Below are 24678 nucleotides of genomic sequence, written 5' to 3' on the forward strand. Positions count from 1 at the left end.
CCCCCCCCTCAGTTCTTGATTTGGTCCATACTAAGTGAATAACCTTTCACCTATCCTTTCTAATGTTGTTTTTTCTTCTTTGGTAACAAGCATAATTGTTATCGACCAATCTTTCTCACATTGTCTGTCATTCAGGAGCGTCCTGTCTGGAAAAGTAGCATGCTGCTGTAGGTTAGGTTCATGATTTCATGTATATATCATTTACTTGGTTAGTTGTGGATATTTCCGAAAGATATTTCCCCAAGTTAGTAAAATATCTTCAGCACTGATGAAAGAACTAAATGTAGAAATTACTTTTGCAGACATTAGAATTTTTAACCTGCAGTCACTTACATTTATATCTTCTCCTGTCTTTTCTAAAGAAATCATGGGCTTACTGCTTGAAGATAATCCCTTTAGTTCACCAATAGACATTTATCTAATCCACCAAACTTTTGGAGAGCTGATCTGTATTTAGGATAAAGAATTAAAAGAAACACTGCTCTCTCCACACCCTCTCCAACTTCATCTAGGCAGAGTAAGCACATCACAAAAGTAATTTTTTTTAATTGGGTAGAATACAAAAGACTGAAACAACCATTATGTTTGTCTTCTCTATGTCGTTCAGGACTCAAGACAGTGGTGAGCAACTGTCACTTTACTGCTCCAGCATTTGTTCATTAAGGAAATTATAAGATCAACACAAGTCATTATATATAGTAGAAATAAAATGATAAAGAATATAATCACAACATCAGAGTCCCCTACTTTGAAAATAAACCTGTTTGTTTATATTATATATCAGCTGGAGATGATGATGCAGTGACAGCTCAGTATTCTTTAGATATTGTCCACCAAATTATATAAAACATTTGTCTTTTAGTGTCACTATTCATTTTCATGAAATAAATTCTATTCTCAATTATAAATGCAGCATACTAGTGCTAGGGATGTTTTAAATTTCTAAAATATGTTCTTATCCAGTGTTTAGGAGTCTTACTAGGAAGCCCTTTTAAAATAGTTGATAAAAGATATACTAATCCATCAGAAGGCATATAGTGATACTTTGACTGTTGTCCTGTTTAAGTGTCTACATAGCACACAAATTAAGGTAAAATAAGCAAGCAGAAATTAAGGGAAATATTTGAAACAAACTTTGATTTTTATTTCAGATGTTAAATGCTTCCCCTTTGTTTTGCTATTACTTCAAAATTGCAGTGGAATTGCCAGTAAAATGTAAACATAAAATGCAGTGGAACTGCAGGATGTGCTGTGAAATTCTTTTTTTACCTCCTTTTATAAGTAGTTTTTCCTGTGTTCTTTTAAAAGGTAAAATAAAATGTGCCAAAGTAGCTGTTCTCTAATTTCCATAAAGCAAGCTACCCTTTATGTGTTGCAGAAAGGCAGTATTTTTATTTTCTCCTGTTGCTCAATACTTATCTTATTTGGAACTGCACTGGCATTTATTTGCCTGATCTAATTTCAGCACATGATTTGGATTTGCAAAAATGTTATTTCCAGTTTCTTGCATTGTTTGGACTTTTTTTCCTCCTTCTTGTTTGTTATTGCAGTGGATCTAATTTTGAATATGTTATAAATAATGTGTAGGTTGTACCATGGATCTTTGAACACATGTGGATCTTATCCTCCGAGAACAGAAAGAGAAAATAGACTGTTGAGTGTGTGTATACACACACACACACACACACACGCGTATAAAATAGCAATTCTACTCGCACGTGCGTGTTGAATACAAGGTCTATTTAAAAGAAATACGCTTGTGTTAAAACTAGGAAAATATAAATGTTTATATAAAAATGAAGAATTAAATTGTGGAAACAAACAGGAGGGAAATCCCTGAACATCACTGCTATAGTAAGAGATGTTTTAGTGGAAATTGTATCTTTTGAAGTCTTTTAAGAATTAATTAGCAGGTCTGTCAAAAACACTAGAAAACAATCTAATGGAAAATTTAGTGGTGGTAGTATGCCTGCAATCAAAGTTTTGTTTTGTTTTAAAACTTAAAATATGCAACTAGCGTATTTCCTATGAAAAAATTATTTCAGAATAATAGCCAATGTTAGGTCACACAAAAAACTTAATGCTCTAAAGTCTAAAGTATCTTAGTTTTTTTTATACTTTTCCTACAAATTACAAAGCATTAATATACTATCTCTAAATCAGTTCTGGGAGAATTCATATAGTACAGAGTTCTGTAAAATTACATTTACCAGAATTTCACCCTGAAGAAAAAGACATGAGGCACCTTAAGTGCAGGATGTGGTTTATTTTTCCTGCTTGTCTCTGTTGTCATGCTAACTCTTCAGTAAACTTATTCTCTCATTTATTTTAAAAGTTTGCAAATCAGTTCAGAGATGGTTCATGTGATAATCTCAGCAACCTCTGAATAAAAATTCTTTCTGGTATAGTCTGCAGAATGCTTTTGTAGTACTTCTGGCTCACTTCAACCTTCCATTGAAACCTCAAATAAGCTCAAATGGCTTGTTATTAAATGGTGACACACAGTCTGTGCTAAACATGCCTCTTAAACCATATAAAAGTCTCTGTCCTTTTATACTTTGTAATTTCTTAAAGAAGTACTGAAAAGATACTTTCACAAAATTTATTAATGTCAGAAGTGAGAGAATAAGAACATTTCTTGTTCCATCTGTGTTATGTAATTGGTTGTTAATGTAACAACTATCTTCGTTATTTCTCATCACAATGAAACTATACTAGAAAATTATAATAATTGGTTCCTTTGATAGGAGTATCCTCACTCTGAAACAGCCAGTGAGATCAGGTTATCCTTTCACCCCTAAGGATTTTCCATTTTAGTCAAACCTGAAATTTGGTGGCAGGTAAAGAAAATTGTATTCCTGATAGGTGTGGCAGAAAGTGAGACTTGGAAGAAACTGCGTGAGGCAGACTGGAATTCTCTGGAGCTTGGGAAGATAATAGAAAATGCTTTGGTGATCTCAGAGAAGAATATGCATAAATCTAAACTGATAGGAGAAAAATGAAAGATTGATTTGGGTTAGAATGAGCCCTGCAAAGACATTGGAGATGGAAATCAGATAAAATTGGATTGAAGTCTAAATAAACATATAGCATGTTTTGAAGTTATAGCCTGGTATGTAAGCAGATCTTGATTTATAACTGGGGTATATTTGGTTGTTCCTGTTAAGTGCCTGGAGCTGGTTGGGGATACAAAGAGTAACCCCCATCAATCAGATCAACCCACTAAATCCACCTGCCATTTATGGATTGTTATTGAGTAACTATTCTAACTAAACACAGAAGCAGGCATCAAAAGCACCTTGAGGCTTTGAAATTGATGCAGACAACAGCTCACACTTTTGTATTGTCTTATTCTCTAAATATATGTAATCTTTTTCCATTACAGTATGCACTTACAGATCTTGCTGAATGACTGCAGCAAGCTGTGAATAATGTATGAAATACAAAGGTCCTGCCCAGTGCACAAATATATAGATAGTGTTGGGCAATCAGGGCTGTTCTAAACTGTGTTCTCATGCTTGCAGTGTTCAGTACTATCCTAAAAGCTGTTCCTGTATCAGAGCAAGGCCAAAATACGTTAGGAAATCAAAATATTTTGAAACGGAACTATTTGTAATTTATTTCAATTTTTTCCTCAGATTTTGAAACTTGATATTAGTTTCTAATGCTTCTAGAACTGTTAGCTACCACCATTTTGCCTTGTCTTGACATATAAGGATGGTTATGAAATACTGATACTCCACAGGAATAGCTAGATAGAGTTTTCACCTGCAAGACTGTAAAAAATCTTTTACCAAAAATTAATATAGCAGATATTGAAGGATATCATATTTAAAATGAATGTAAACAAATTTCTTAATCAAATCGCTTAGCTGTGATAAATGAACTTCTTTCTGCAGACAGGTAGTACTGAGAATTAAACTCTTTTCTAACCCCATTTAACATATATGTTAAAAATGCACTTCATACACATCTGTAAAGGTAACAGTAAGTGTGGCTCATTGTTAGCTCTTCTTGACTCTTGATGGTTGGGGTGAGTTATACTGTATTTGTTGACTTCTCTGTCAGTTCGCAAAGATTACATTCAACTTAGATGTAAATGAGGAAAAAATGTCCTGGGTGCTTGATAAAGTACAGGCAATTTTAGTCTTTTGTTTTCAATTGCACATATTAAAATGAAATAAAACAGCAATATGTAATATGCTCTGTCAGAAATTTGGAGATAGATCAAGGAATGAGATAAACATCTCCGGATAGGTCATGAAATTAAGGAAGATAGTGTTTGAGACTGGAAGACACTGCATTAAGTTTCATAAACACTTTTAACTCCATCAATTTGTTTTAATTCTTGTACCCAGACTTCATTATCGTATGTACGGAAAGATGGTTTAAAGATGAATGTTAGTAACTTTCTAGTTTGAGCAAGGCCTTGAAACAAAACACGGTCTGAGGAGAGTCTTTCCTCACAATATTTTCTCTTTTTCTCACATTCTGACTCCTTCATGTCTACAGCGTTTGGGATCACTTCTGTAAGTCACTGAAACAGTAGGACGGAGACCTGCCACAGGTATTTTCTCACTACTTTTCTACAGGGGAGCAAAGCTTCTGTAATACAAAGGGGTTTTCTTTTTGGCTCATTTTTTGAGCAAGGGATTTTTTGTGGGTATACATACTGTTTTGTGTTAGATAAGAGGACAGGTGGGGGCAGTTTTCTAATCATCCATAGCATATATGGCTTTGTAGGAGCTGGCACCATGGCTTTAATGTGTCTCCTGAGAAAGTTTGATCTCCTGCGTTGTTTATGATGGCTGAGGGTTAGATAGGTCTATCGCAGCCTTCAGCCACAAGCAGCTGATTCACTGATGCATTTCGTTCAGGCTGTTGAATAATCTGAAGTTTTGAAGTTTAATCTGTGTAGAGTATATGAAAAGATTGGAGATGTCTGGTGTGATTGTGCAGCCTGCCCAACAGAGAAGGACAACTGTTTTCCCAGATAGAATTTCATAAGGGTTATTTGTACCTTATTTTTATTTGCTGAATTTCTGTAATCCAGAAGAAAAATGACAGAGGTATAAGTAAATGAGGTTTGTCAGTCACTAGGATAGGGCTATTTCCAAATCAACAGGAATATTAGAAGGGATAAATTAATTGTAACCATGCAAAACATTATGTTGATATGGAATCCAGCAGCATTCCTAAATTGTAGGTACAGTTAACAAGATCTACTAGAACATATTGCAAGGGCTATGTATGCATATGCATACGTTTCAAAATCCTAACAACATTATCTTCTGGGTTCTTAGTTTCAATTCCCTGTTTGCATTCCAATGTTAAGCTTTATTGAGCTTCAAGACATTTTTGGGAGTAATATTCAAAACAAATTAAATGATGTTTAAGCTTAGATTTTTTTTTTTTTTTCAATTTCTAAAGCATAGTGTATATTTGTGCTATATTTCAATACTAAAAATTTGCTTAGGCCTGTGAGTACAGCTACACAGCTGATTAAATCCTTCTTGTATGAAGAAAAGACATTCATGTCTTGCATTAAATGTGTTTCTATTTGGAATGATCACCCATTTTTAAAAAATTTTAACAGCAACAGCTGATCTAAGAATTAATGGGTATTAAGATGAAGAATTTAGACAATCAAAACTGATTTAATCTGTTTTAATCTTAATCTGATAGCAGGAACAAATGACAGAAAACAGTCCAGCAATGACTTCGACAGCAAGGTGTGTAAAATTTTATGTAGTGAAAGTGCAAGGAAAGACAGATAAATCTTGTTCTGTGATGATTTACAGTTAATTTCTACAGTTCTATAAAGTCATATTCCTATTTTTATTTCTGGTACAAACAAATGTGTTTCTATCCATCTATCAAAGGGTATGAATCAAGTACAATTTCTTTGGAGGCCCTATATGTACTTAAGCATTGTATACATAGTAATATATATGCTTATTACTAATATAAGTATTATACATATTTATATAAATATATAAACGTTCTGCTTTTCTAGAAAGTTGTGGTATGTCTATTTCTGATATATTTGATATCTCTGAATTACAAGTTGTAAACTTTCCAAAGCAGAAAGAAGTGTCAAAAGCTGAATGGATTTAGATAAATGTAATATATTGTTATTAATTGTATCTTTCGCAGGTAAATGAAGCTTGTTAGAATACTAGAAACAACTCAAAGAGAATCACTGACTGATTTTGGTTTTCTTCTTTCCTGCTGGAACAAATAGAATGAAGTTTGACTGGTTTATGGACATCATAGGTTGAGATAGAAAGCCCCTTTGTGTCCATAGCCAAAAAAAAAAAGGAAAAGTGAATGACCTTTTAACTTTATTTTCATACTGTTGTAACTCTCATTTCTGTTTTGTTTCTGAGAGACCAGACTTACCGCAAACTTTTAACCTCTTCAAGCCCGTGGGAGTTAGGTGTTTCACCTAGGGCAAAGAAATAGAAAAAGTGCTGTCTTCGCACAGATTCTCTTCTGTATTTGTTTCTGGTTTTGTTCCACTGCAGATGCAGTTTGAGAGCACTGTTTACTATGTGCCCTGCAGATATGGTTTGACCCCTTTGAATTGCTACTCAGGAAGCTGAAGGGAGGTCTCATCTTCATTTAGTTTCCCAATTCAATGTATAAATTGTTGCAACTGCTTGCAGATCATGTTGTTATGATGAAAGAAACAGTTCTCTGAGCTTCTTTATCAGGCACATTAGGTAAAGTTTGTTCCCCCTCCAGGATGGACAGTTCATCAAAACTTGTGCATGCCATCTTTGGAACTCCTGACTATACTCATGCTGTAACTTGAACACCCTTCACCATTTACCACACTGAACAGCCTTCACCGTTTACCAGGCAGACACTCTGACAGACAAGATGCTGGACAGAACATTAACGACAGAAGATACTCCAAATGACAAAATCCATGAAATCTTATAGCAAACTGAATCTGTTGGGTTTTAATGTACTTTATCACACTGGTAGCATGATTTGGCATACCTGAATATGAGATAACTTCTTTACTTGGACTGTATTTAATATGCCATGCCCTACTCTAGGCTGAACCTATTATTGCTGTGACAAACTTTTTACCTGAGTGATAATGAACCTGGATGCTGCTGCTGAAGGTGATGTCAGAGAATGTATTGGCTGAGATTTTTATAGCTGTGATAGGAGTTCATTCATATATATTTTTTACACAAAATAAAAATGAGTCCTTCTGTGGTTATGCAAGATCAGGACCCTCAGATGTTAGAGTAATACTAAAGTTGTAATCACAATTGTAGGAAAAAATCCTAACCCCTGACACAGGGCATTATCAGGCCTCAAAAGTGCAGGAAAACAATAAAGCGATGATGTATTGACTTAATTTTCTGATGGATGGTGCTGAATATGCTCATAAAAATCAAGAGATTGCTTTTTCAGATGCATGGAAAAGTCATAACTTCTGTTGACTCCAAATGCAAGCACTTAGCACTTCTGAAAGAAGATGATGTGTGAAAATCCATTATAAAATGTGATTTTTCATGCTAAAACTAATGGTAAAATGAGATTAATTTATTGTTAATTAACACTAATTTGTTTTACAATCATAGAATGGTTTGGGTTGGGAGAGACTTTAAAGCTCATCTAGTCCCAACCCCTTGCCATGGGCAGGGACACCTTCCACCAGCCCAGGTTGCTCACAGCCCCGTCCAACCTGGCCTGGAACACTGCCAGGGAGGGGGCAGCCACAGCTTCTCTGGGCAACCTGTGCCAGTGTCTCACCACCCTCACAGTAAAGAATTTCTTCCTCATATCTAATCTAAATCTCTCCTCTTTCAGTTTAAAACCACTACCCCTTATCATACCACTTCACTCCCTGATAAAGAGTCCCTCCCCATCTTTCCTGTAGCCCCTTTAAGCACTGGAAGGCCGCTATAAGGTCTCCCCGGAGCCTTCTCTTCTCCAGGCTGAACAACCCCAACTCTCTCAGCCTGTCCTCACAGGGGAGGTGCTCCAGACCCCTGATCATCTTCATGCCCTCCTCTGGAGCCACTTGAGCAGCTCCATGTCCTCCTTATGTTGGGGGCCCCAGAGGTGGACACAGGACTGCAGGTGGGGTCTCACGAGAGTGGAGCAGAGGGGGAGAATCCCCTCCCTCGACCTGCTGGCCGCACTTCTCTTGATGCAGTCCTGAATACAGTTGGCTTTCTGGGCTGTGAGTGCACATTGCTGGCTCATAGTCAGGTTTTGATCCTCCAATACCTGCAAGTCCTTCTCCGCAGGGCTGCTCTCAATCCGCTCCTTGCCCAGCCTGAGTTTGTGCTTGGGATTGCCCTGACCCATGTGCAGGACTTGCAGTTGGCCTTGCTGAACTTCATGAGGTTTGCATGGGCTTACCTCTCCAGCCTGTCCAGGTCCCTCTGGATGGCACATCCCTTCCCTCCAGCGGGTTGACTGTACCACACAGCTTGGTGTCTTCAGCAAGCTTGCTGAGGGTGCACTTGATCCCACTGTCCATGTCGCTGACATGTTAAACATCACTGGTCCCAGCAGTGACCCCTGAAGAATGCTACTTATCATTGACTGAAACTGTTTGAGTGCAACCATCCAACCAATTCCTTATCCACCCAGTGGTCCATCCGTCAAACCCATGTCTCCAATTTAGAGACAAGGATGTCCTGTGGGATGGTATCAAATGCTTTGCACAAGTCAAGGTAGATGATGCCAGTTTTTCTGTATATATAAATATATATCTAGATACATAATGAACAAGAGCTTCAGAACATCACAGGTATAATAATACTGGCACCCAGATCAAGTCAGATTTACCTCGTACTTACACCTTCAGTGTGTAAGACTCAGACTATCAAAGTATAAAGGGAGCTGAGTGAGATTTGATCCTCTATCTTATAAGAACATATTACTTAAAAGTTTGAGGAGACCAGAATGTCAAGGTAACCAGTATTCAAACCATAGATGCTGTAGTCTATGGAAAGTTTTCTTTTCTTTGTTAGGTTGTGTAATAAAATTTTCTTTGTTAGGTTGTGTAATCTTTGTTAGGTTGTGTAATAAAATGCTCAATGTGACTTTCAAGTGAGAAAAAGTTTGTGAGGTTATTAAGACTTAGTCAATTCCTCGTTTTCAGAAATTTTCTAGAGTAGGCTTTTAACTCTGTAGAGAATTTAATATTTTGGAAGGAAGAGCAGCTCAGTGGTAGCTTTCTCAATGTAATGAACTTAAGAAAAAAAAATCAGAAGATTTTTCCAAGTAAACAGGGTAAAATATACTTAGAATAAAATGAAAGACAAAAGATATTAAAAAAAGTAATGTTGTTTAACTAAGTAGATTTTTCCAACCAATAAGAGAAGTAATGGCATTATGGCAGGAATTAATCACTGGGTGTATTTCTGAAGGGAAAGGGTAGGTTTAAATCCTGCCTTTAATGGAGAGGCATTATTTTATATCTGCTTTACATTCTGTTTATTGGGAATTACACAGGCAGTTTTGTTGTGCAGGTAGTCTAATCATGTGCATTGATAATTTATGTCTGTTGCTTTAGTAGGGCTGCTTCTGCATTTACTGGGACAATGAACTGTCAGTCAGGAAGTCTTTAACAACGTGTGTTCCACCAATGTAACTGAACTGAAGCAGCACACTGCGGATCAGAGATATTTTGTGGAGTATCATATCTTACTGAAACTCCAATTAAGTCCCAAATGTAGTGTCTACTTCTATGCATTTCCTTTTGATTCCTGGTTATCTAGATATTCACAGGTGAATGTAATCAGTTTCTCATAATCAGTCTCATCTTTTTTCTATACTTCTATACTATCAATCCATTTGTCCTTCCTATCCTGTCTTTATTTCAGGAATTTGCTTTCTGCTGTCCTGATTTCTGCAGAAATTTGTGTTCAATGGAAAATCAGCCTTTATTTTTCTCTCTCTGGAGCAATGCTAGAAATTAAGTTCTTTCACTGATTAGAAGTTGTACAAGAAGAATAAATGTTGACTTCAGCAAGAAGCAAAAATCTGTAATCATATGGTGCATGTACTACAGCGTATCAGAATAAAAGTGGCGTCTGTGACAGTGCATTCCCGTCTGTGAAGTTTAGAGGTGTGATTTTCCTGGCTATTATAACTATGTAATTATGATTTTTTATTTACTTAATGGCTACTAATATTTAAGCATATTTTCTTAACATGATGAAAAATTCTTTGGTTTTGACAGAAGGGATTTTGACTAACAGACTGATACTTGTTTCATTTTACTTTTAAAACACTAAGATTTAAAATAATGAATCTGGCAGAGTGGGGTTTTTTTTAAAGTAAATTATACTATTAGGATTTTAAAAGTTTGTTGCCTCTGCAACTTGAATTCCACTAGAACTCTTGAGACAAAATGACTCCATTGATGCAAATTGGCTAAATTGATTCACGTCTAATGTATCAAATGCATTCAAAGTTTTATTTCCATGGAATAAATGAAAAGAAGTTATATTTTATGGGAACCATACAACTCTGTCTCATGAAAATTTCACAGTGAAGGTGTTTTCCTTTGTTCATTTGTTGTGTTTAGTTTTTTTTGTTTGTTTGTTTTTTGTTGTTTTTTTTTTTAAATCTTTTATCTCTTTAGGCTAAAACTTAGAGGCCTCTTTGCTGCCAATGTATGGTCTCAACACTTAAATACAAATCTCTTCAAAATACAGCTTCTGGTCTTTTAAACCAAACTTCTCACACTTCGTAGACTCATTAAATACTGTGGGCCTTGCAGAAAATAAATCATGATAGAAGAGAGTTCTATAAACTTGGCATCATTGCACATGCTTTGCCTCATCGCATCAATAGTATAACTCTTACGCAACAACAGAGTGTGTTTTTCTTTTACAAACCCAGTATAATCCACAGAGATCTTACTTGTGGAAGTTTATGATGAAAGAGTCTATTAAGGTTATGATTTAGGTAGTGAATAATATTTATAGTGATGAAGTAGCATCTGTAAAATTTGTGGGTATACCAGATCTTGTCCTGCAGAGTCCTGCTTTCCTCTCCTTCGTTTCTGAATTTGGTCAGAGAGTTGAGAGTTCCTCAGAATGACATCCTTGTCAGGTCCTTGAAATCCTTGTCTGTGCAGAGAAAAGGAAAAATCATGTAATAACTTGAATTTCAAAAATTGCATAATATATGTATACATATTGTGAACCTCTGTTGTGCATCCAGCAGAAGCGTTAGCAAGGAATGTGAAAATAGAAGCATTTTAATAGCTTTTACTTATGGCTGTATGTTTCTAATATGTATTAGAAAGGCTACTACAAATTTAATGTTATCAGAATTCAAAAGTCTATGGCACATGTTTAGTGTCATGCAGCAGAAACAGACTGTTCCCTAGAGAACTGGCAGTGACGACCTACAAATCATTTGTTCTTGTTCAAACAATGTGTTATGAAGAGAAGATTGTGGGAGATCATGTGAATCATAGTTCATAACCTCACCATAAAAAGAATTGCAATTATGTTGAGAAAATATTGAGTCAGATACATGTTGAGAGGTGTTCTGTTTTTATACTCTGCAGCCAGAGCCATTGGCTGCAACAAATCACTGACCAGTTTAAAGATCTACAAATCAATGTCAGAGCCTATAATTAATCTCAATGTCCTAAAAGTGAGCTGACACTTTGTCCTGAGAGGAGTTTTATCCTCCAAGGTATCCTGGTGCTAATGCTGATGTAGGGAATTACTGACAGTCACGCCTGAAAGGGTCACCCAGGTTTCTAATGACTAAATCCCTTATTCATAAGAAAGTGTTTATCTTATTTTCATGCATTTAGGAAATACAGGTCAAAAACCTAATTCCTAGTGTAACTCCAGGGACTGCAACTGGATTTTTACTGAGAATGAGTTTGGTTACCACCAACTTACTGGAATTGTGGCTGTTTTATTTAAATGACTCATACTTTATACATGTTCTGTAATAATTGTAGGAGTGCATCATAATGGATTCCAACTTATGTATTAATTTTAAGAAAAATTGTCTAATATTCTCAGAAGGCATTTTCACATTTTCTGTATATGTGGTACTAAGGAGAAGGCTGTTTCAACTGGAATAGTGTGGTCAAAATGTTCCTAACACAAATGTAGTAAATTAAAAAGAAAAAGATGTATTTATGACAGTGATGCTGGTTAGTGGCACTACTCTGCAGAAAAGGGTCACGTCTGTGGCTGAAAGAGTAAAAGAATTTAAAATCAGGTTAATGGTCCGTATAATATAATGCGAATCCCAGAGGTCTGATGATGATGCTTTTAGCTCAAGTAGCTACTATGTTTTTAACAAAGATATCATTAATAAGGAACTTAAAGTGTTAGGTAACTGAGAGTTAGCTTGTCATAGTGTTCTCGGTTATCATTAAAGTAAGTTCTAATGTTGGTAATAGACACAAAATATAAAAATTTCTGTGTTTTTCAATAACCTTATTGGCTCTTTTCTGTTAAGCTGTCAGTTTATAAATAACATCGTGATTAGTTTTTATACTGCACTTCTCATTAGTAGGTGAGAAAGGAGGTAAGTATTGTCATTTTCTCACTTTGTAGGTGGGAAAAATGATGGTTTTATGTGACTCATCAGCAGAATGAATTCAAGAACCCAAGTCAGTTAAGTTGCCTCTAGTACATAATCCAATAGGCCACTTGTTCAATTAAGTTCTTTAGGTTATTAACATCGTTCAATTCAATTACAAAATTTTCTTTTATATTCAGGAAGAAACCTGCAGGATGTCCTTCAGAAGCGCTTATGTAACAGCTGTTAGAACACATAAGCACCTTTTATACTGCTTGATGTAAAAGCTCAGCACTTTTCATGATCTCCTCTTTATTTCGTGCTGTGGGATATTGAGTAAACTGCTCTGTGATTTGCAGATGATTTTTTAACTACTTCATTACTATCTTAAATTGTTTCTCTCTTGCTTTACAGTCTTAATTTATTTTGTATTGGTGGTTGCAATATAAATCCCACTGAAAAATCCAACCAGATAAATACAAATGGTCTAAGTGTAATGGAGTCTGTTTAAACCAGACAAAAATTAAATCAGAAAAACTATCTGTTCATAATTTGATTAATTCATTTTTAGGCTAAATTCACTGAGGCAGTTTCTGATCTCAGTTGTGCTTATTTTAAGCTATTCTAGCCTTTACTATGTATCTCAGGCTTCTCCTCAATGTGTTGCTCATACAGTGACATGGTTTGCATTTATTTTCATACTATTACTTGTATTTCTGTGTCCAATGAATACAAACTGTACTTTTCCATTTAATATGTTGGAGTGAAGTCTGAGTTTTGTCATAGGGTGGGGGTGTTTTTTTGATGGTAGCAATTCAACACTGTTATTAACAACCAAACAGAAAGCCTTCCTGCAAGCTTTGGAAGTTAATAAATGAAACCAAGTGTAAGCCTTTTGAGATGTTCTTCAGTGACAGTGTACAAGGAGATTGATGGCTGATGGTTTGCCATCTAATCAGTCAATCACATGTGCAGAAGTTATACCAGTGGCATTAATTTTTTGTGTGTTCAAAAGAAATGTTTTACTGACTTTTTCAAGTATACAAATAAGGAATGGAAAGAAAACTTACGGGCCAGTGAGGTCACAAGCCCTTTCTGTATAGCACAGCAAAACTGAATGGGGAATAATACCTTCTGTTTTGAACAGCAGTGAAGCAAGAATATGAAGATTAATTGAAAATAATTGATAAGAAAGCAGAAATAGGTTGTTGCATTTAATATATACTTGAAAAGTGCATAAGAGCTATGTACATTGCCAAGATATGACTTACTGAGAGATGATAATACAAGAAATTACAACCAAAATTTTAGGAAAGAGAAAAATTAAGAATGGTACTGGCAGCAGGAGGCATTGGTAGAAATCATCATCAGCACTGATGTTAAAGGGCAGCATAATATTATAAGCAGTATGCAAACTTTGGCATAAAGGGAAAGTAGTTAACTACAAATTGCAGTGCCTGTCTTCTGATGCAGAAAGTGACTGTACAATGCAGGTTGGGCCAAAATAGTCATCAGGGGAGAACAGTGACAATTAGTCAGTCATACCCAGACTCCTGAGTTGTGACTGGTGTTCTGGACAGAATGGAGAAGCTGCTTGCAGCTGAAAGTCTAGTTTCTCCTGGCAAGCTGTTGGACTGATCATTCCATGTTGTGCCTGAGAAAGATGTCCATCTGTCATATATGTGTGTCCTTGAGGAATCAAGCTAACTAACATGGTCAGAACTGTCAGGGAATGAAAAAAAGGAGATACAACAAAATATGGGGAAAATACTAAGTTTTGCTGGATTGCATAGTATTTATCTAATGAAGGAGTTAAAGCCATTGTAATGTAGTTGGCTGGAAGTGCTATATGACTGAGTCATTGGAGGGTGGAATAGAAGCTGCTTGCATAAATGACGCTTCAAAGGAGGTGAAGAGGCATTTGGCTCTCTGCTATGTAGCTGGTCCCAGTTACTGGTTCATGGACAGTTCATGTACTTGAGAGCATGGCTGCAAAGTTATCAAGTTTACAAGCCTTTGCCTGCCTGTGGGCTGTGACTAGTGCAGTAGGGCTGTGTAGTATTTTTTAAAAAAGAAAGCTAATAAATTCAGGTGTTAGTGTACCTGAGAACAAGATGAATAGTGTCCAAATTAGGAATAAATTTATGCATCTCTACATTATTTACATACTATAGCACTGCCTTTGTTTCTGTTACTTTTCCATCCATCTGCTTGCTTATTGTGTCAGTTGGGTGTTTGTTTGTTTGTGATACTTTCTTGTTATAAGTACTGGGTTTTGTAGCTGACCCAAGATTTTGCTGAACACTTAGGGTGTAAGAGAACTTTTCTCAAGATAGATATTATTATGAGTGACATTTTTGCATTTCTTGGGTCATACTATAGGTTTAGTAAGGGAGAGTTTTGAACTGAGATGCTAGTTACAGGAATCTAGGAGGGTCCAGAGAGGATATATTTTGAGCATATTTTTAACAATTACAGAAACTCCTAACAGCAATATTTCACATTCTCGTCTTAAGCCAATAGAACTTACCTTTTGTTGAGAGAGTGAAAAGGAATTGGTATGTTTTCCCAATTTAACCTCTGGAGAATAATAATTTTCCACCTTCAGTTTCTCAAATTTTGTTAGCATGTAGGAAATAAGAGGTTCTTTGATGTAAGTTAGGGTCATCATATGATTTAGGATTATAAAAGAAAATATTTCTCTGTAGGAACAATGACAAATGGACACAGACTTGAGCATATTAATCATGAGACTGCCTTGTGTTATGTGTCTTCAGCAGTTGAATAGATACTCTTTCCAGAGCTGCCAAACCACTTTATGTATGCAAGAAGAAAGATATCTTTGTAGCATTAGCTTTTGGCTATCATCACACCCCTCAGCAGCCATCTTTCATCACCACAGTTACCACTGAGAGTTTTCTTAGGACAAATAGATCTGTGCTGTAGAGAAAACTAAATCCTAATGCTAAATAGGTTATTTCAATTTTCTCTTCCCAGAAATGCTGTCTTGTCAGATTTCCAGAACAGATCGTTGCCATGATATTATGTCTCCAAGATATGTTGTATATTAAATGTTAGTGTTTTCCTGACTACACGTGTTTAGCTGTATTCCATGAGAACAAAACTGTGTGTACTTGGTGAAACAGGTGCTTTTTTAACCAGTGAGTCCTTTCACATCTCTCTGTATGCATTTTTCTCTGCCTAAGAATGAAACATGGTTCAAGGAGGAAACAGAAAAGCCAGGTAGGGAAGGTGTCCACACAATGTTCTATCCTGTTTGTATGTTTAAATTAAAAAGTTGCAATGTAGCCCAAACTGGCACTGAAATCAATTATACACCTGGTGTTAAATACCCAGACTCCAAATTGGCAAAACCCACTCAGATTGCAAAAATCAGTTTTAAAAAAATCAGACAAAATTGTGTAGGGTGTTTCTATTTTGTTTTAAATGTGTGAGGGTAAGCTGTTTTTCCTCCTAGATCCAGGAGTTGTGTCCATGTGTAATCCAATTTAACACTTTAGTGTTAAATGAAAACTTATGTTCACCATGTTACTCATGGCAATTAATGAAGGATTTGCTGGTATTCTTTGATTATTAATTGCACATAACTTTACCATTGCTGACCCTGAAATGGAGTTAACATACTTACCTGAAGTGATAGTCAATTATGAATGACTGCAATTCTTCCTTTCTGATATCAGATCACAGTGCAGTGTCATAAGAAGTGATGTCAGAAGCTGTCAGCTGCATTTCCTCCAAGAAAGTTTATCTTGCCCTGTGTAATTATGAGCTAAGAATATGATTTCCACTAGTATACTAAGACTACCACCTTCTTCAGTCATGGGGCTAGTAGCCATGACAGTCTATGTGTAAGGTAAAAGTTGTATGCAGTGAAATACAAAAAATAAAAATGCCTTTTCAGCCCTAGTAATAGTGCTGAAAAAAACAGACCAACTTTTGAGTGCTTAAGGTCTTGTTCAGGTCACTGGAAATTGAGAGCTAGATTGACTAGAAGTTAATAGGCTACAGTTTCACTTCGAATAAAGTGGTACCAAGTTCTAGGAAAACATGCTTTTAGATACCTTGCTCTTGAATTACTTTGATTAAGGGAATCTCTTAGCCATCACTACTAAATTATCTTGGATTTTATGGTCTAATGGGATTAAAGATTGCATGCAGAGGCTAAAGGATGACTACTGACCTCTCAGTTCTTTCAGTTATGACTAGCAAGTAGACGGTTTCCCTTTTGCTCTCTGTAGTAGCAGAGTTTGATTGCTCACACATGATTCAGTCATCAGATGGAGTTTTATAATGACTTTTTAGCTAATATTTGTATAGCAGGGTAAAAATGTTATGTCTGTGGTAAGTGTTCCATGAATAGCATCTTGTCATTGATATCTGCTTTTTTAGCTGGGTCAGTCACTACAGCGCACAGACAAAAATAGCCTGTACAGTTGAATTATTCTGTGTATTTTTCTTTGAGATAGCAGCTGTGGAGCATTCAGCAAGTGTCATACCCAGCTTTAGCACTTGGCTGTGGTATGAGATAGATAGCTACACTGCAGTTATAAACAGAAGAAGGAAAGACTTGTCAACTAAGGATAACTGATCTATAAAGTATCTATGCTCCTGATATTAATATCGGTTGTTTACAAGGCACTAAAGCACCCACCAGCCATTACTAGCTTCATACACAGGAATCTTTCCAGGGACTTGAAAGTGACAGGCTCTCTGAATTAAGTTTAAGAAAGAGTCTGAACTTTCTTTTGTTTCCCATGAAACCACTGATCTGCTTCATAGTTTATATAAAGCATGTGCTTAGGTGCTTTTCTCTCTGAGAGCCAGTGTGCATGAAAGCAGAATTTTAAATTTCAGGAACTGCTTAACTTGCTTAATGCAAGAACATTAGGCATCTCACTTCTTGAGTATATGATGTTTCTTTACACAGAAATATTCAAATGGTTGGAAGAAATGAGAACCATTTGATTTCTGTCAGCCTGGGATAATTGCAATGAAAGGGGAAGCTATTTTTGGTTATGCTCTTTCAATCACTATAGGAGTTACAATTGGCATGCAATAATATATAATTCATAACTGCTTTCTTAATTTTCATGGATTAAGCAAAAATATTTGTCAGTTTTCCTTCTGTTTGAGATTTATCTGTTTAGCATTTTGACAAATTTGGAATTAATTGGCACAAATTCCTTTTAGTTCGGCATCTCCCTCCCCATAGATACTGAAATATTGAGACAGGAAGTAGAAAACATTCTAGCAAGCACATATGGACAAATTTCTGGCATAGGATAATTTTCTTGCACAGGCTCTTATCCAGCCCAAGGACAGGAAAGCATGTGGAGTAATACTTATGGCATGTAATGGGACAGAAGCCAGCCTTTCTTTGTTTTGACTCCAGTGCTACCTCTGAATATCGGGTCTATTCAGTTGCTTTTGCCAGGATGAGCATCGTTGAGTAGCCTCTTGACAGAGTTTGGAGCATGTGTGTCTAGTCTCCATGCTGACACATGCTCAGTTTGAGGGCCCCTGTAGCTGTTGCCACATTGTGATAGGCTGACTCAGTGGAAACTAGGGGAAGGAGAGTATGGAAACCTTTTAGCAACAAATAAGGGATTTGGGTCTGTAATAACATGTATGTGTTAAAGAAATTTCTTTACCCTAGGTTTCCCATAGCAGATTCTCAGCTATAAAATCTTATAAAAATAGTTTATTCAGATGTTACAGTGAAGAAACAGCTTGACCTAGGTGCCTCTGGAAAGGGGACTCTGAAAAAAGAAATCCCAGGGCAATTATACCCTTTACAATCTAAGTTCCCCTTCCCTCATGTGACAGTTTGGTCCAATTGTAATATTTAGGCCTCGGGTCTTCTTGTTCCTCACTGGATCCTTTCTCCATCTCCAGGCTGGCTGTTCCTTTTCTTATCTTAAAAATGAAGCTTCTGCTGACGGATGTGGCCACCTTATTTTTCATAGGATGCACCAGTCTTGGGGACTCCTCCCTTCACATAACTAAGTTACATGCACGTAAGTTCAGTGTAAGTTCACCGCTTGTGGTCTAAGGCTTTAGTGAGTTATTCCATTAATGCTATGCAGTGACTTCTGTTTGAGCTAGGAAGTGACTATACAATGGATTCCGTTTGAGCTACTGCAACATATGTTACCTAGAACATGTTGAATTACATTGGTACATGTATGTTACCTGCCATTCTAGGGTGACTGTGGAGCAAGAGTGACAAGCCAGCCAAGTTCTCCTCATGCAGAATATATCTCCTGGATGACTAGGAACAACCATAACCCAGATTCATCAGTACCACACAGAAATCAGCATCTTTATTGCTCACATTTAGATAAGTACTTCTTGTATGCTATTTATTTGTGTAGTCACTGAGTGTAATATCTTAAATTCCAGGTGATATGAGCTGATTTCTAAGCAATTTGGTTTATAAATCACTTGACTGTTTAGGATGACAAGGATGTTGTTAAAGTTTTAGCATCTCAATTTCTTTTGTAAAAAAAAAATAATTATATACTACCCTTTTTATTGGGAATATTCCCTAGGGATATAAAAATATACTTTTCTAGCTACCCAAATTACAATCATAATAATTAAAAAACCACACTGGAAGCAGCGAAGAGGTGTGGATGCAAAAGGAATTGAAAGGATTCCCAAGAATTGCCTGGATATAGCCAGTATTTGTAGTGCATTAACAATTTCAACTTCAAAGACCTAAGCTCTGAAAGTCTTGTTTTATTTGAAGAATCAACACATTCTCTGGCATGATTGGTATTCTCTTCAAGAGAGAAAGATCCAGACCTGTAAAGCAGCTCATGTGCAAACTAAGATGATGTACATTTGAAGATTTACATAGAAGTGGTACTGCGTTCATGCTGTATGCTTTAGACAAATGCAGTGAATTTGTCTCCTTAGCTTACTTTTAGACGCTACTTTTATAAAGTTTAACAATGCATTGTATAATTTAGTGAAACTATATGATTACAAGTATTGCAATATTTTCTGATTCAAGCATCTAAAAGTTTAGTTCCCTATGAACAAATTATTTAGTGGAACTCATCAGCGTAGTTTTGTTTATATTTTATATTGACAGTCATTAAGCATTTTGAAAGGAAACCAGAATTGTAGCCCAATATCATTGAAACATTAAAAATACTGGACAATCTTTATTATGTTGCCTTTATATTTAACATGCTATGAATTTAGCACAAAATATATAGACTGGTGTTAACTCAGGTTAATTGCTTAGAGGCATATGTCAAGATTTTGTATTCCAGTATGAAAGTTTTATAAGGGATAAATGGAACAGCTTAGTAGAAAAATAGTAGATCTATAAATAACTTATGTCCTTATTTATTTTAGTAAATTCATCTGGGACAAATAGATTCATGCTAGAATATTTAGGAAGCAAGCTGGATGAAAAATACCAGTTTCAGAACACTACCAGTACAACTGAGAATAGTGTACAGAATAGAGAAGATTATTAACAGACCAGAATGACTGCAGAAACAGTAAATTGTGGTTTTGTGTGTGAGAGACATTATATGTTGATCTTCTGACTTTTAAAAATGTTGGCATAAAATTAAAACTACTAATATCTCATCTCGCTTTTCTACCAGTTGACCTGGACTGGATATTGTCCTTGCTTCCAGGTTGGTGGACATACCAGCTGTTGTGATGTCAGATTATGCTACCTGAAGTTTTGCTTTCACTGGACACTTGGACACTGTTCATATACCCAGGTTGCTTTGAGATGGTTAACTGGAGTACTGATTAATTAGAAAATGCGCTGATGAAAGCCAACACAATGACTGGTGCAAATGTTAGTCGTGGATAGACAAGCAGTGATTGAATCATAGAGAAATAAAGTCAGGAATAAATATTGATTGCTTTTATTCAGAGATACAAAGTATATTTTGCTGATATTTTTATACTACATTTGTAAACTTTGTTTAAGGGGAGATTAGAAGTACACCATATGTGTGTTAACTTTTACAGTGTTTGTTTTTCATAGGCATGGAAAAAGTCAGATGTAGATGAAATATTTAGAATGGTAAATCCAAGCAAAGCATTTGATATAACAAATGCAAACTCACATGGCTGGGAAGGGAAAGCAGAACTCGATCTAGAAAAAGTGGCCAAATTTGGACTGCTAAAACAGGGAAGAGGCAAAAATCAAGCAGAAGTTCAAGACTATAGGTAATAAAATTTAATTTCAGAGTACATTTTTCATGTAAATGTCTGGTTTTGCAGGCTGATTCAGACAACCAACAGAGAGTGCAGAATGTACTATTTGTACTCAGAACTGCAGAGTACCATATTTCTGCCTAACTGTGGAGATGGTAATAAACAAAGTAACCCAGCTCTTACTAGGTATATCATGAGGGCTTGGAACTCAGCAGTCAATAATAGCAGCCAGTTTGCCTTGGGATTTTTCACTTTAGTGGTACCTAGACTTTGGCTTGTTAGCTGCTATATTTTTACCAAAATCATTCAAGATAATAATTATTTTTTAAATAAAACTTGTGTTTCAAAGGGTTGTTTTAAAAAGTTCAGTATTTGGCGCTTTTAATTTTTTTGCTGTAATGCCAAGGTCTTGCAAAAGCATTGATTTTAGTAGGACTAATTTTCAGTTTAAATTGATATCTATGATCCAAGGTGGTTCTGGAGCACAGCCAAATTTATGCAAAGAGCTTTTTCAGGTAAAGGAAGTTTGTTTTGTTTACATGGGATCTATTGCCTACAGAATATGAAACTTCTTTCCTTTCTGTTATAAGGTATCTATCCCACTGACAAATATCAAATTATCAGCAGTCTTGGATCATCTTTATTTGGAGTGATGGCCCGTTTTGCGTTCTAAGTATAACCTAGTAATTGTTTCTATTGTGTATGCCTCATATACATAATTCTAAACAGTTATTAGTACCACAGAGATGTAATTGGACAAATGGTTCAAAACACCTCTGTGGAGACTGTCCAGAATGTTACTGTGTTAGCCATTCATGTCTAGAAATTTGGGTTCATAAGAGTGGAGTACAGTTTGTGAGTGAAGATCACTTCTTTGGCAGGAAATGTATGTGTTGGTCTTAGCCTGTCTTCCAAAACACATCTCCCCTTCTCTTGGGCCAGAGGTATGAACAACTGCAGTCAGTGTCATCCAAACGAAGTTAAATCCGGTTGGCAGACGGTCATGACTAGTGTCCCCCAGGGCTTGGTTTTGGGGCCACTCCTGTTTAATATCTTTATTGATAATCTAGATGAGGGGATTGAGTGCACCCTCAGTAAATTTGCAGATGACACTGAGCTTGAGGGTAGGGAGGCTCTGCAGAGAGACCTGGACAGGCTGGAGCCATGGGCTGAGGCCAACTGGAGGAGTTTCAATGAGGCCGAATGCCGGGGGCTGCACTTGGGCCACAACAACCCCCAGCAGCGCTACAGGCTTGGGGAGGAGTGGCTGGAGAGCTGCCAGTCAGAGAGGGACCTGGGGGTGCTGATTGACAGCCGGCTGAACAGGAGCCAGCAGTGTGCCCAGGGGGCCAAGAAGGCCAATGGCATCCTGGCTTGTGTCAGCAATAGCGTGGCCAGCAGGGACAGGGAAGGGATCTGACCCCTGTCCTTGGCACTGGTGAGGCTGCACCTCGATTCCTGTGTTCAGTTTTGGGCCCCTCACTACAAAAAGGACATTGAATGACTCGAGCGTGTCCAGAGAAGGGCAACGGAGCTGGTGCAGGGTCTGGAGCACAGGTCATACGAGGAGCGGCTGAGGGAACTGGGGGTGTTTAGTCTGGAGAAGAGGAGGCTGAGGGGAGACCTCATCGCCCTCTACAGCCACCTGAAAGGAAGCTGCAGAGAGCTGGGTTTGAGCCTCTTTAGCCTAAAGTGACAGGACAAGAGATAATGGCCTCAAGTTGCTCCAGGGAAAGTTTAGACTAGCTATTAGGAAGTATTTCTTTCCAGAAGGGGTTGTTAGGCATTGGAATGGGCTGCCCAGGGAGGTGGTGGAGTCCCCATCCCTGGAGGTGTTCAAGAGTAAGGTCGATTTTGGAGCTTAAGGATATGCTGTAGGTGGGAACTGTGCTAGGCGAACGGTTGGACTAGATGATCTCCAGGGTCCTTTCCAACCTAGATGATTGTGATTCTGTGTGAAACTGGCTTCAAGGAGTTCTGAAACAGTCATCTGTGAGGGAGGGATGAGTAGGCTGTGAGAAGTCCTGAGCTGGGACTAAATAAATATATACCTATTAACTGGGATCACCTTAGCAAGTCCTGATGTTAGTTCAAAACTTCCATTTCTCTTTTCTCACAGACAATGATTACCTAATTTTTGTTAAGAAAGCTAACTAATGGCCAGCTATTTTTCACATATCGGATACTATTTTACTGTAAGAACACTAAAAGGAAGATCTATGCTGTGGTTTGGGACCAAATGGAAAGGGTGGAGACTACATGAGCTTGGTTACCAAAACACTTCGAGTCATACCTATATTTGCTGAAAAGTGACACATCTGGGTGGAGCCTCCCCCACCCCATGCCAGGGGACTCTGAGCCCTCAGGCACTACCCCGCTGGCCCCACCTGTCCTAGTGGATGGGGAACACTCGATTCTGACTGGCTGAAATTCCTGTGGTGCCTTAGGATCACCTGCTGCCACCTCCAGCTGTCCTGGAAGGTTCTCCACACCCTGGCAATGGCACAGCCATTCGCAGGTTACTTATAGGGGAATTATTTCAAGGTAAACAAAATTTAACCAGTTCTAACCTTAATCTGAACAACTGCAACATCTGAAAAGAACTATAAACAGTTTCTGTATGTGTTAGGTTCCCAGGCATTGCTCATCAATTGTGCCTGTGGCTGGCAGGAGGTGATCAATTCCTTGTCTGTCTCTTTGGCTGAGATTTGTCTCAGTTTTGTTGTCTGAAGGTTAGGTGTTAGACCTGAGCTGCTCGCTTAAGCTTCCTCTGCAGTCGATGGACAAGGTTATATATTTAGGTCCTTCAATCACAAAATAAGCTCCGTTGTAGCATGAAGGTGACTAGTAGTCTCTCTGCTTATTTTAGAAGCATCATAGAAAAAGCTATCTGAAATTGAATTCTTGATTTTTGCATGCTGAAGTTATTGAAGAATAATTCCAAGCCTTTGACTGTAAGGCTGCTGTTTAAAAACTTTCACCCTTTCCCGAAATGAGCAAAGCAGTGGATGTGATTTTCACCAGAGCAACCATTTTTAACAAATTATTTCTCAGTGTTCCTAATCCCCTGTAAAATAATTCCAGTGGACATAGTAACTCCTTTCCCTTTGTTAGCTTAAGTTAGAATTCCTGGAATAAAAGCATGGTATATAGTTTGTTTGTTTTTTAAAGAAATGAAAAAAAAATATTACAAATTGGTATTTTTCTATGTAAATAGCGACTTTAAAACAAATGGTAGACATTTAATTTATTTAGATGTGCTTTTGAATACAATAATATACAGTTTATTAATATCTATTCATATTATACTCATTTGTATCTGCGAGGTAGTCATGCATGTATTAAATATGGAACATTTGGAAGTTTAACAATACTGAATTTCAATGTTTAAACGATGACATTCTACTACGGGAAGTAAAGAGTAGACCTAACAATTTTGACCTAGCAATTATGATCTCGGTCCTGTAAGATATACAGAAGTAATTTGTGGTAGTGATATTGTATTGCTAATGATTTTTAGAGTTCCCTTATTCAGTTAAACGCTAAAGTCTATCAAAGGTAGTTCTGATGATGCGGTATGAGTCATTCTGAATTTAAGAAGTTCTTGTTTCTCTGCTTTCTTAATTTCTTTGCTTTGTGGAACTGGTGATGTGGGTTGTTTTTTTCCCCACTTTTCAGCTCCTGTGAGATGTCAGTGTTATAACTTAATGAAAGTTCTAGCACTTCCTCACACTTGCTTCAACAACTCTGGTATGAAAAATTCTCACTTCAAGGTTCTCTGAAGTATTATCAAAGTAGAAAAAGAGACACTGTATTATTCAGTTAAAAGTTTGGAAAATGTTCTGTTCCTTAAGTCTGCCTTTCAAGAGCAGAAATTCATCCTAGTCAAACAGTTGTTTTATATCAAACAAGCAATGATGT

This window comes from Athene cunicularia (genome assembly GCF_003259725.1).
Source record: "Athene cunicularia isolate RWA chromosome 8 unlocalized genomic scaffold, athCun1 chr8_part1, whole genome shotgun sequence".
Lineage (NCBI taxonomy): Eukaryota > Metazoa > Chordata > Aves > Strigiformes > Strigidae > Athene > Athene cunicularia.